Source organism: Miniopterus schreibersii (assembly GCF_964146895.1).
Source record: "Miniopterus schreibersii genome assembly, chromosome: 5".
Taxonomy (NCBI): Eukaryota; Metazoa; Chordata; class Mammalia; order Chiroptera; family Miniopteridae; genus Miniopterus; species Miniopterus schreibersii.
The window spans coordinates 18,372,015-18,384,997 of NC_138106.1; the positions used below are offsets into that span (position 1 = coordinate 18,372,015).

Sequence of the window (12,983 nt, forward strand, 5' to 3'; positions counted from 1 at the left end):
AGTGGTCAGATTGTTTTAGAAAACAACCTCTTCCTTTTCTACTAAGTCAAAAACAAAACCACTCTTCAACTGTGACCATATTAGAGTGAGAAAGTAGGCTCAGGTACTTATATGACCAAGAAACAGAGCTAGTAAATAGCTGAGCTTAGTTCTGAGCACTTTTTAAAGGTATCTTTGTATCCAATTATCTTATTAAGTGATTGGTACTTACAACAAGGCGCACCATCATCTGCTATGAAACTAGAAGGTTTTTGTGATCCAGAAGAAAGGGCATGCACAAAATACAGAATTCAGAACTGTTTCATTAGAAAACATAAAATTTCTTATTTACATTTGAACAGATTTTCCAAGAAAGGCAAAGTTATCCTAAGTCTAAAGTGAGCAGCTTCAAAGAAGGCACAGTGAAAAATACCACATTAGCTGAATGATTTCAGCAACTCTAAAAACAAAGGTTCTTCAAGACAGATCTCCTTCGTGGCCCGCTGTTTCAGTCTGGAGTCTAAAAGACTATGTCTCTACTTTGTGTCTGACTTATCTTCCTGTCAGACAGGAACTGGAATTTGAACTTTGCTCTCCAAAAGCCAAAGGCCAACTAATTTAGAAGGAGACTCTCAAAATCAATAATGGTTTCTCTTCTAGTTTCATTAGGTCTGTCTAAGGTGATTAAAGGATTTGATTCTTAGATAACCATGATCCTTATTGCTATTTTTACAAATCACATTAATTTCTATACTTAGATCTCATCACTTGTGGCATTCCTGGGGCAAGTCTGGATTCATGCAGCATTCCAACCCTGAATACCTTTTCAAGTTTCCAACAGAATACTCTGCTGGTGAGTGATGATACCTTTATTAGCCCCAAGGTGTGGAAGTTGTTTCCTGTGGCATAGACTCAGCCCGACCCTTCCACTTGTTGAAACATCTGCAAATACTTCTTTCATTTCAGAGGCATATGACCACAGCTAGCCTCCCATCTGGATTGCTTCCTTTTTCCTGATTGCTCATGCAAAGCATCAATAACCTAGGAAGGCATTTAGCAAGAGTGAAACTGGGAGGGCCTAAGGATTAGAGTGGAGCACTTGGAGGCTAGTTATGGGTTTTCTCTCACATTCATTCATTAATTGATTCATTCAACCATCATCGTGGACTGGGTAGTACTAACAGTGCAAATAACAAGAAGCAGCAGTCTCTGTCTTCAAACAGGAAACCATCTATTATATGCTGCATTTATCGTCTCGTGAGGTAGGGAATTATATTAATCAGTTTACAGTAATAAACTACATTTACCAAGTGTCTTCAATGTCTAAAGTTCCACAACTACTTTAATTTTTATTTTTGGTAGTTATAGGATTTATGTAATGTTCTACTTAATCTCTTTGTTTCCCCACTTTGAAACTATATAAAATTCAAAGCAATACTCTCTGAAGGCTTTTGTAAGTAATAATAATTAAGAAAGACCATAGGAATCTTAACTTGATAAGTGAAATGATAACTTGTACACTGCAATCATATTTCTTTATATATTTCATTTGCTTTAGGCCTATGTATAAGCTACAAAACTAACTGCTTAACTATTGTCAGAAAGAGACTTATTTTAAAGTGTTAATGCAGTTGGATCATTTTTATGCTCTTATATGATAATTCCAAGTTTTAAAAATATATTATATTATGCACACCTTTGCACATTTCATTGTTACATTTAAACTCTCATTTTATTATAATCAGATCATACAAAGGTCTAATTAACTCTGTCTTGGGAATTGTTGAGCAATAATTATACCTTCAAAGCACTAGGAGATTTAAGGTGTATATAGGGTGTGGCTCATGCACCCAGGATTTCAAAACCACATGGTTCTTCAGGTCCTGTTGGGGCTCATCTATTTGCACATCTCCCCTGCAGGAGTTTGAACTAATCAGGTCACTACATCCTGACATTGCAGTCTCTATCACTCATTGTTTGCAACATGACATAATGTCAACAGACCACAGGGAAGTTAGCAACAGGAAAAGGAAAATGCTTTAATACTCGAAGACCATCCCCAGGGTTCAGAGGGACATATATCCTATATCAAATCATCTGATATCAAATCCTACAAATGAGCTCGGACAAAGGGTTGAGCCATACTCTCTGCCTTATCATGTTCTCTAGTTGCAGTGCAATACTGAGGCAACCTGTTGTGAGTTGACAGTTCTTCCAAGTTTGCTAAAATCGAAGACAGGTTGTTGCTCTGTCAGTGCTTCCTTCTTGCGGCAGAACACTTCACTTGGCATATCATGCCTTGACTAGTTTTCATTTATCTAGGTATTCATTGGACATCTTGGAAGCTGATAGGGGTTGGTTCACTTCTTCCCCATCCCCCAATGTTCCCTGTCTTACTACTCATAACAAAGCAATGCTATTAAATATAACAGGAAAATACATCTCAAGGGGCAGTGGGAGCTAGCTGCCTGAGAAATCTGAAGAAGAGAGCCACTGAAGCCCTGTGGTGTTTTGTTCATATTAGAAAAAGACCCCCTTTCCTCAGCTCTGTGTAAAACACATGAGTTAGTAGGTGAAGCTAGGGGCTAGAGTTCAATGCCTACCCAACCTCTCTGCCAGGCCCCACCATACAGTCAACGAACTGCACAAGTGTACGGAGCCCTGGCAAAAAAGGGCACACGTAACCTTAAAATGATGGCAGAGGGCATTAAGAAGGATGAGGGCAACTTTGATATGGAGAATGATGGAAAACAGACAGTATTATATGGTTTTCTTATGATTTTCTAAATAGAAAAGACTGATTAAGGATGGTATCTGCCTTCTGATTCAAGTTAAACCACTTCTCACTCTGTGGTGACATTTTCTTTCCCTCTCAAGGGATCTCTTGGAAAGACCAGGAACCAAAGATGTATGCAAGGTACTATTCCTAAATATTTAAGTAGAGACCAAAGACATTTAAACATCAAGTTGTTTTTGTCCGTTTACTGCTCTATCCCAAACACAGGACAGTGCCTGACACAGTAGGTCCCTTAAAATGTTAATTGAGTAAATCTCTAATCCTAGACTTTCAGTCATTGAGCAACAGAAAACTACACCAAGAAGGTCGCTCTCCTTTAAGGTTACACAGATCGAATTAGGAATTCATCATAAATTAGTTTTCTCCTTGGCACTTCACAGGCCAGCGGTCTCAGCTCTCTCATAAAATACCATCACCACAAACACTACTCAAATACTGATTTTTTACAAACTTCCATCGCACATCATGAACTACCTGTCCACCACCAATGACATGTCTATAGGCCAAATATTTTGGGAAAGGATGCAGCCTCCCACACTGTATTTCAGTACTTGACAGAATTACAAACAAAAACATATGGTGGCACAGTTGTATTTAAACATTATTTTATACTTTTTCAGTTTTATATATGGTTGTCATAACAGTGGTGTATTAATTATAATAAGTGAATATACTGTCTTCCTCTGAAGACCTCAAAGCACCTTTGGCGAGTAATGAACAGTGCTCCCGCACCTCCGGGGAGGAGGTGTGCTCTCAACATCCTCGCGCTCAGGGGCAGGCTGGCGTTGCTCACACACACTTGAGTTCACGGCGCTCATCATCAGTGCTGCCCGCACATTCCTTCTTTCACTATTCCCCCTTTCATTCCAGATATTCACTTGATGCAGTTTGCTAGGCACTTAGGCTCAGTCTCTAGTCCCTTACTGAACTCCCATCACGTTAACATTACAATCTGTAAAAAAATTTAAAAAATTTAAAAAATCTCAACCATCAGAGCCGAGATTTTTCTGCACCTGATTAATCCTCGGTTTCCTACTGACATCCCTACCAGTGAGTCACAGGCACACTAAGGAAACGACCGAAATACTAGAGCCTTTACAGACGCGCGCCTCTCCCACGTTCCGCAGGTTCCCCTGCGTCTAGAGGATAAGGCGTATTTCAGGGTTCGCCTGGCACAGCTCAGGAGTCTCCGGTCCGCTCAGCAGCTTCTGCCGCGTTACAGCCGAGCTCGCGCGCGGCGTTCACGACCCTGAGAGACGATGCAGGGGCCTCCTCGCGCCCCGGCCTGAGCTGTTCCCAGCTCGCCTGACCTTCCCAGTACCGTCTGTGCCCGGGCTCCTTCCTGAACCCGCAGTCACCCCTCTGCCCGAGCCCGGCCTCCAGCGGCCGCGCTGCGCCCACGGCCGTCTGGGCGCGGGAGACCCCGACGTCCCCGCGGCGGCTGCTGGACAGTGGCCGCCCCGGCGCGGGCGGCAGTGAGTCCCAGGCCTCCTCCCGCGCTGCTCACAGAGCCCACCCCCGCCCGCGGGCTGCGCGGGTACTTTCCCCGCCGGCGCCCCAGCCCTCGCGCCCCCCCCCGCCCCCCGGGGCCGCTTCTGACGCTCGGCGGCCGCGGGCTGCAGGGGCCGACTCGCGGGGCCGGGCCGCCCAGCAGCTGCTGCGTGACAGGCGGCACTTCCCGGCCTGCCGCTGTGGTAATTCAAACTGATCTCATCGCCGGGCGTCACGACACGGCTTCCTCTGGGGCACGCGGTAGCGTGAGAGGCCCGGCGGCCGGCGGCCCCCTCCCGAGCCTGCGTGCGGTCCCGCCCGCCCGTGAGGCCGGCGGGCAGAGGCCGGCCCACGGGGGCAACGCCCCGCTCGGCCGCCAAAAAGCTGGCCCCGGACGGCAAGAACGAGTCTGCCCCCCGAGCGCTGCCCTCCGCCGCCCTGCGCCGCCGCCGCCCTGCCCCGGCCCCGGGCGCACAGCTGCCGCCCGCTCCCGGCCGCGGAGAGGGCGCCGGGTCGCGGGGGTCAGTTCCCTGGCAACGCAGCCCGGCCGCGGCGCTTGGTTCCCGGCGGCGGGGCGGAGGCGGGGCGCTGTGGGGGGTCTCTGCCCCGGAGTCCCTGCCCCGGCCAGGAGGGCGGGGCGCGAGGCTGCGGCTCGGCTGGGGCTGCCCCGCCCGGGACCCCCCGACGGGGCGGTCAGGCCGACCAGCGCCGCGGCTGCCAGGGGAGCTGATGGCGTCCGCGGGGCGACCCGGACTCCTCGCCGGGGGCTCCCCCCCCTCGCCCCGCCGGCCGCGGGGGTGTTTGCTTTACAGCAGCGGCGGTGGGAACTTCCCGGCACTAAGTTGAGGGCATCACCCGCGCGGGCTCAAGTTGGCGGCGGAGCCGCGGCGGGGGTTGGGCGGGCTCAGGGCTCCGGGCCGGCACGCGAGGCGGGCCCCGGGCCGCCGGCAAGCCCGAGAGAGCACGCAAGCGGCGGAGCCCGCGGGGGGCGGGCTCCGGGGTTGCGTGACCTGCTCGCCCGGCGGCCGCACGCACTTCGTGCGGCGGGCAGCGCTCCCAGCCCGGCGGCCGCGGGGGGAGGCGCAGGTGCTGGGGCGCGCCCGGCTCGGCCGTCACAGCCCCGGCGGGAGGGAGTCACGCGATGGTTCTGGGGCGGGAGCGAGTTCATCCGGGAGGACACGGCGTCTCGCTGTTATCGGGACGCGGGTAACACTCGGCAATAAAACCCGCTCGGGCGGGGTGTGCGCAGCGTACCTGGAGCCCGAGCCGCTCCGTGTGCGAGCAGCCGCGCCGGGAAGCTTCCCGGCCAGCGTCGAGGGGTCGCGCGGCGCGGGGCGGCCGGGGCGCGGGCCTCCGCAAGCCGCGGGTCCGCGGCTCGGGCGCGCGCGGGTCAGGGGCGGCCGTGGCTCCGTGCCGCTGTCCTTCCTCCTAGAGGCGGACTTCCCAGAGGTTTTAAGATCAGAGGTGCCTCGTTTCTCGGGCACCCTAACTGGAGAGACTTATATGGCGACTCAAGAGTCCCAAGGCCATTAAAAAAGGAGGGGGGGAGGAGTTACAGATATTATATATAAAATGCCAGAATCTAAGTTCGTTCCCAAGATCCCGTGAGCAAAATGTGTTTTTTGCTTAGATATGTTTATATAATTGAAATGTTTGTAGATGAATCAAGTTTGGAGGACAAAACAGAAATACTAACATCAAGACATATGAATACAAAACCACTCCAGTCAACTGAAAGCTCGCAAAATTTCACATGAGCTTATTTCCTATTTATTTAAACTTTGATTTGGTGGATCCATGCTCTCATTTACCTGTTGTTATCGGTAGGCCTATAATACCTCGTTACACACACACACACACACACACACACACACACACACACACACACAGAATTTATTACACAAGTAACGCACCATTATTGAAGAGGGATATTCTCCCTGGTTAGGATACCTATGGGACCAACTTTCATTAAGTGGTAGATGCAAAGGGCTGAGACACTGACTTTTTAGAGTTCCAGGATTCATACGTGAAGCTCTCAAAGCAGTCGGTTTCCTGCTCTCTTGAAGTTTGGTTATATAGCATGTCTGTTGATTTTGTGAGGTGCCCTGGTATCCTAATAAAATATACGCGTGAATAATTAACAAAATGTATGTTTAGAATGCTATTTGGAGCACACTTAAAACATTGTTATTGTTAACTTGCTTTTTTCACAGAAAAATATATTTGGGACATTCATCACCGAAGGACTTAAATCATCACTTTTAATAGCCGCAAAATCGTTTTTGATAAATCAATTTATTTCACATTTTGGTATTTACAATTTTTAAACATTATGAACAAGACTGTGGTGAACACTAGATATATATGTGCTAATAAGAAATAACTTTTCCAGAAGTTTCCTGCAACTTTCTCTTGGAGAAGGTTTGGCCAAAATTGGGCCATAGGCCCATTCCATTTAACTCACCAGTAAAGGGCAAGGGGTTTACAGAATTGACCCAATCTGAGTTCATTCCTGGAGTTGGGCTAATTTACATGTGCTTGTGGGGTAGAGAGAGGGGAGGGTGAAGAGGTCTGGATTCCTGAAAAAAAGGGTGTCAACTAAAATAGTTTTAAACATTTCAGGGTGTTTTGAGCATAATAAATGTATTAATTCTTGACCCTAAAAGCAGTGTTTAAGTGTTAGTTGCTTTACACCCTTTCAAACCATAGCTACTGTATTTAACATTTTTCATCTATTTGATAGAGCTGATAATAAAGTTTGATATTTTTTACCAATAGTTTGTAAGAAAATATCTGTACGATGATTCACAACTCCTTATTTAATGTCATTAAAACATTTTATTAACAGATATAACAAAATGACAGGACAACTGCTATAATTTGATTCCTATAAATTCCATAGCTACTGAAAATTGTAAGTATAGAGCATAAACTTCATCTTTATCAAGGTAGAATGAAATCACTTCTGCCAATCATTTATCAAAACAAATGTGAGTTAGACTCTTAGATGTTTCATTAGAATCCTTTGGAAATCTCAGGATTAAGCAAAAACTTCATTAAACTAGCAAATTCTACAAAAAGTTTTTAAAAAATGCATAAGGGAACAATTTTCAGTCTTTCAATTCATTAACATTTATTAAGGTTAGATATTAGATGCTAAGAGTTCAAAGAACTATCAGTGCCATGTTTTTGAGCATCAAATTCATTACAAGAGCTTTAAGTCAGTGCTATTAGAGTTTTATTCATTTTGTTTTTAAATACATTCATGAAAATAGTTAAGTCCTGGGGATGTAAAGTACCGCATAATGACCATAGTTAGTAATACTGTATTGTATATTTGAAAGTGGCCAAGAGAGTAGATCTTCAAAAGCTTTCATCATAAGAAAAAAATTTGTAATTGTGTGGTGATGGATGTTAACTAGACCTATTATAGTAATTATTTTACAGTATATACAAATATTGAATCATATTGTACATCTGAAACTAGTATGTTAGAGGTCAATAAAAAATAAAATATATTCATGTAACAAATACTAAACTATATTTGGCTCATAGTACAATTTTAGGTAAAGTTCCAATAGGTAGTGAAGAGGCCACAAGAGAATACATTTGTAATCAAAAAAGGTTTCACTGTAGTGCTTGACTTACTTTTAATAGTTGGGAGACGTTTATGACTTAAAGGCCTGACTTGTCTCACTGGAAATTTTGTTCAATCATCATATTCTTAGGCTAAAAAGACTTCAGTACACAAGTTATTCCCACACAAATGACAAAACATTTGAACTCCTAGAGATAAATGCTATTTAAACATTGTGACCTTCATTTTACTAGGTACTCAAGTTTACACTGCGCACATGATGGGTTCAAAAATATAAAAAGCACAAACCTACAAATAGTATTTTGTAACCAAAGCCCATCCAGACCAGTTATTTGGATTTCAAAATACACAAAGTAGACTTATAAAGGAGTCTAAAACTTTAAATATTGATTAGCAGCTTTAAAAAAAAATCCCACAGTATTAGGAAAGAAAACCCAATCTATATCTTGGTTGGGGGGGGTGGATGTGTTGGGGTAAGTACAACAAAGCAAGTGGTCACTTGTAGTTGACCTCTTTTTTGAAAACTGGAAGCTGTGTCCGAAAAGTTATGAAGAAAATAAGTCTAAAACAAAGTTAAGTTTCCAGAATTAAATATATTTTGGGTATGTACATATGTTACTAATCCACAGTAGGCTGATGCCCTGCGGATACTGGCTAGCTGGCAGAGTCCAAGAAGCACAGGAAGCCCATGTGCTTCTGCTTACACTCACGTTCAGTCCAAGTACACTTCAGTGCTCATGGGCTGCGCCATGTCCTTGGCCACTTCCATCTTTTGGGTGAAAGTAAGAAGTAAGTAGGATCTGACTGAGTTATGTTTGGGAGTATTCTCAATAAGACATGTATGAAGTACCTGGCAGATAGAAAGAGCCCAATAAATGTTAGCTGTTTAAAAATGCTGTACTTGCATTGGATAGAACCCAGAAATAGCAATGAAAGCTGTGGTTGCCACCCTGGGAGGCCTGTCTGCAACCATTTTATTCAAACTTTTGAGGGGATAGCATGGTACTGTGTTCTGGTTCACAGTATAAAAATAAAGTTAAGCTAACTATAGTTTTACTATGCTCCCTTTGTACAATTCTGAACTCATTTTGAAATTAGCAATCTTGGGTAGACTTCCTAGTATTTTTATCAGACTTGCAAACAAAGTACCTATTCTCCCACATGCTTTTCATCAGGAAAGGGGGAGAGGAGAGGAGGGGGCATACTACTAACCAAAATGAATGAGATGAATGACAGTGCCCTGCGGGATAAATATCTTAGGTAAATTCATAACAGAAACAAAAGTTCAGACGCTGTATTCTCATAACGTCAATACAACAACACAAAGGTCTGTAGACCATGTAAAAAGCGCTAGTTTAGTCACTTTACAGAGACTGTTCCCAAAACTAGGGGGCATTTTTTTCAGGGGTCACTGAACTATACAGGGGACAAAGAATAATAAAGGTTCACAGAGAGGTTAAAAGGAATGTAACTTGGTTATCACTGGATTATTTTTAAAGGTCATAGTAAAAAGTGAAACTGCTGATTTAAAATTTAAGAACAGGATAAAACAAAACTTTATTCATTATGTCCAATGATGGGAATATTTTAAATTCTACTTCAGTCCGTATGGCCAATAACGTGCTGAGAAAAAGGAAGTGGAAAAAGGACAGGGAAAGAAACCTAGACAGACAGACGGACAAACTGACACCAACCCGGAGCCAAGAAAAATACACACCAACACCGGGGAGACGCATATTGGGTTACTTTTTTCTATAAATTGATTTTGTAACTCTCTGTCACAACTTTTCACCTGTGCTGTGTTCTTCAGAAATAACACTTTTAACTGCTACTCTTCAACAAAGGCTATTCACAATTTATCAACTCTCTGTATCCTTAAAATTCTTACAGCATTTGCCACTGTTCAACAGAACTTTGATGATGAAATATTCTATATATATGTGTGTGCCGTCTTTAGCAACTTGTAATTACTGAGCACTTAACATGTGGCCAGTGCGGAAAAAAAGTACATTTTTATTTTACTTCATTTTAACTAAATTAAATAATCCCACATGGCTATCTTACTGGACAGTGCAGGCCTAAGGAACATTTACAGTGGGAGGGAAATTGGTCTCCAGGCCAATGTGGAGATGAGTAAGCACAGATGAAATTAAACCACAGAATAAATAAGCATGCTGCACTGGACCACTTCGTTGGCTCTCCTCAGCCTCCCCCAACCCTTTGTTCGGTCCTCTAATTAGCTTCTTTCACAAATGAAAAAAGATGCTCTCTTTGAGGGGGTATAAACAAAGTGGCTGGTAGGCACTGGCTAAAAAACACTGGTCAGGTTCAAGTGTCCGGGGTACATCTATTTACAAGACTTCCAGCGCTCTGAGGAACAAGGCTTTTAGAAGGGTTTAGTACTTGGTGCTGTCATTTTCATTAATAACCGCCATCAATCAGCAGTCTCACGACTGCTCCATCAATGTTCTGCATCATTTGACCACTTCTCTAAATCTACGTTTGAACTCATTTCCTTTGTATTCAACCTTACTTCATTCAGTAGTAGCAAGTCTCTTTCCCTGTCAGCGAGCAGCAGGTGTTTTTTCTTGGAAGAGCTGCCTTTTGTCCCTCATATAGCCTTCAAAACGGAGAGGTCGGCCTGTGACCGAGTGCCCCGCTAAGCACGCCCGCGGCTGCCCCCCGGGCGGCTGGCCGAGCGTCGCCCGCGCCGGTGCGCAGGCCCCCGCCGGCGGACTACCAGCGCACACGCGCTCAGGAATGGAGGGAGCGAAGCCGCGCGCGTGGGCAGGTGGGCGGTCTGCTAGAAATAAACACGCTGCGGCCAGGGGGCCTCGACACCTCGAGAGCTAAAGGCTTCTTCTTGGCTACTCTTGGACTAGGATGAAAACTTGACGAACGTCCTCCGTTCGCTCAGTCACTGAGACCACAGCTTCCCTTTTACACCCTTGACCTCTCCGGGCATCTCTCCCCCTCCCGCTCAAGGTCAGTCAGGGCCCACGGCGCTGTCCTCCACACGGGCCCTTGGGCGGGCTGAGGACCCCAACGCCGGTCACAGGGCCGGGAGGGCTCCCTGCGCCCCACAGCGGCGACTACGGCTCGAGCCGCCCTCCCCCGCCTCTCAGCGCCCGGAGTTCGGTGAACCCTTGGCTCGGACCCCGCCGCCGGCTCCCCGCTTCCGCCGCGCGCGGGGTAGACCGGCTTCCGCGTTGGCGAGAGGCGTGGGCCGTGACGCCACCGCGCCCTGACGTCACGCCGACGCGCAGCACGGTCTCCCAGGAGACTGGGAAAGCCGTTTCGCACCCGGCGGCGTCCTGGTCTAGGTGAGAGACAGAGAATAGCTTCCTAGAGCCGCGGGGGACCCGGTTCTCCGGACGCAGTTCCGGAGCGGAGGCGTGCTGGCCCCGGGAGCTGCGGGAAAGCGGAGCCGGAGCCCGGCGACGGGAGGGGGCCCGCGCCCCGGCCCCGCCCCTCCTGCGTCCCCCGAACGCTCCCCGCCAGCCGGCCCCGCCCGCTCGCCCCTTCCCCCCGCGGGACGCAGCCCGGCCTCCCCGCCGCCGCCGCCGCCTCCTCTTCCGGCCGCGGCGGGTCCCGAGGGAGCGGGGTTAGACAGGGACAGGACTCAGAGCCCTTCCCGAAGCTGCGCGGCCTTGTGGTCCGTTTCTGTGTGGAGAGTCCTGCCGCTTCGGGAGCGTCTCCGGGAGCACTCCCGCTTCCCGCCGGCCCTGACCTGCCGGCTCGCGGGTGACTCACGCCGGGGGGCCCGAAAGCGGAGCGCGAGTTAGCGCCCGTCGTGACGCGGTGTGAGGAAGGGAGTCGGAGGGGAGCGATCGGGGACGTTTCTGTGTGTGTGACATTTCCTTCGTGACTGGTAGAGAACAGGTTCGGAAACACCTCCGTGGCTGCTGCCAGTTGTCCCCGCGCCTCTCGCCCAAGGGCAGTCTACGCGTGTGTCACGTGAAAGAATGGAAGGGACTCATTTGATAAAACACGCAAAATAATGTAAGGGTAAATTAAAACTAACGAATTTCCCTGTTGCCAAAAGGGAAAGAGACCTTTCCCCTCCCTTTCCTGAGAAACCTCTTATTTGTTAACTCTCCCACTATTCCTTTAATATGTATGCAAAGCTTTTAAAGATCCAGAATGTTTTGTTTGAGGACCTGGGAGTCATTTCTTTAAAATGTAAATATCAAGGGAGATAGTCCCCCTATTTCCATATCTCCTTGGGAATTTTAGTTTAGGTACCTTCTAGCAACAACCCACTTTGTCACAGAGACTTGCTTTTCTTAGGACAAACGCAGTTAGCTGGCGTAGATAGCTAGTTGGGTTACCAGGCGACTTAAAATGAGCTGTGGACGAGTGATTATCAAGCTGTGTTGAGAACAGGCTACCATTTATCTTGAAAGCATGTATGTAATGAATTGTATCTGCCCAGCTGTATAAAAAGTGGGGTTTCTTTCGGTCTTTGTAATCTCATTAGCAGATTGATTGTGATGTGCCTCACAGTCTACTTAAATGCATATTCAATAATAAAATTGCCATCTTTCTGCTCTAGAGAGATTTTCTGAGTTGGCAGAATATTTTATTTTGACTTTTCCCTCGATAATTAGAACCTGCCAGTTCTTCTCCCTTGGTAGAATAAGGCCACAAAGTTGGAATAGATTTATAGACAACGAAGGTTCTAAATAAAAATGGTCCCACTGGTGCCTTGTTTATACTGTCACTAGATCCTTGCTCTCAAATTTGTGGGTGGAATTTTTTAAAAAGAGATTTAGTTGGTAATTTAGGAGAAGAAATTCTCCCAATAGAGTTTAATTAAGCCATGCCACCTTATTTTACTGTTGGCGAGTCCATTGTAAAATGGCAGAAATGAGAATAATGAGCCTTCCGTGAATAATGAGCTCTTGCCATGTCCAGGTGACAGTCTGCCAAACATCAGATTAGTATGTACTTGGCCATGTGGACCTATGTTAACCATGTCAATTAACTTGACCAAACACACACACGTATTGCATTTACATGGGAAGACAGATCATTAGTTATTTGCTATAAACAGCAGCTCATTAAAACAAGGGGTTTTGTGTTAACAGGATAGGGAGGGAATCCTCTTTTCTACCA

At 46.6% G+C, this 12,983-nt stretch overlaps 1 protein-coding gene across 1 annotated transcript in view; it reads left to right on the forward strand.

Moving 5' to 3' along the window:
- Nucleotides 1-11,442: 11,442 nt before the first annotated feature.
- Nucleotides 11,443-12,983, forward strand: part of LEKR1 (leucine, glutamate and lysine rich 1) — a gene marked incomplete at its 3' end in the record, with an annotated part of 107,301 nt that continues 105,760 nt past the window's right edge. The window contains exon 1 of the mRNA XM_081138832.1: nt 11,443-11,867. The remainder of the gene's footprint in view (nt 11,868-12,983) is intronic.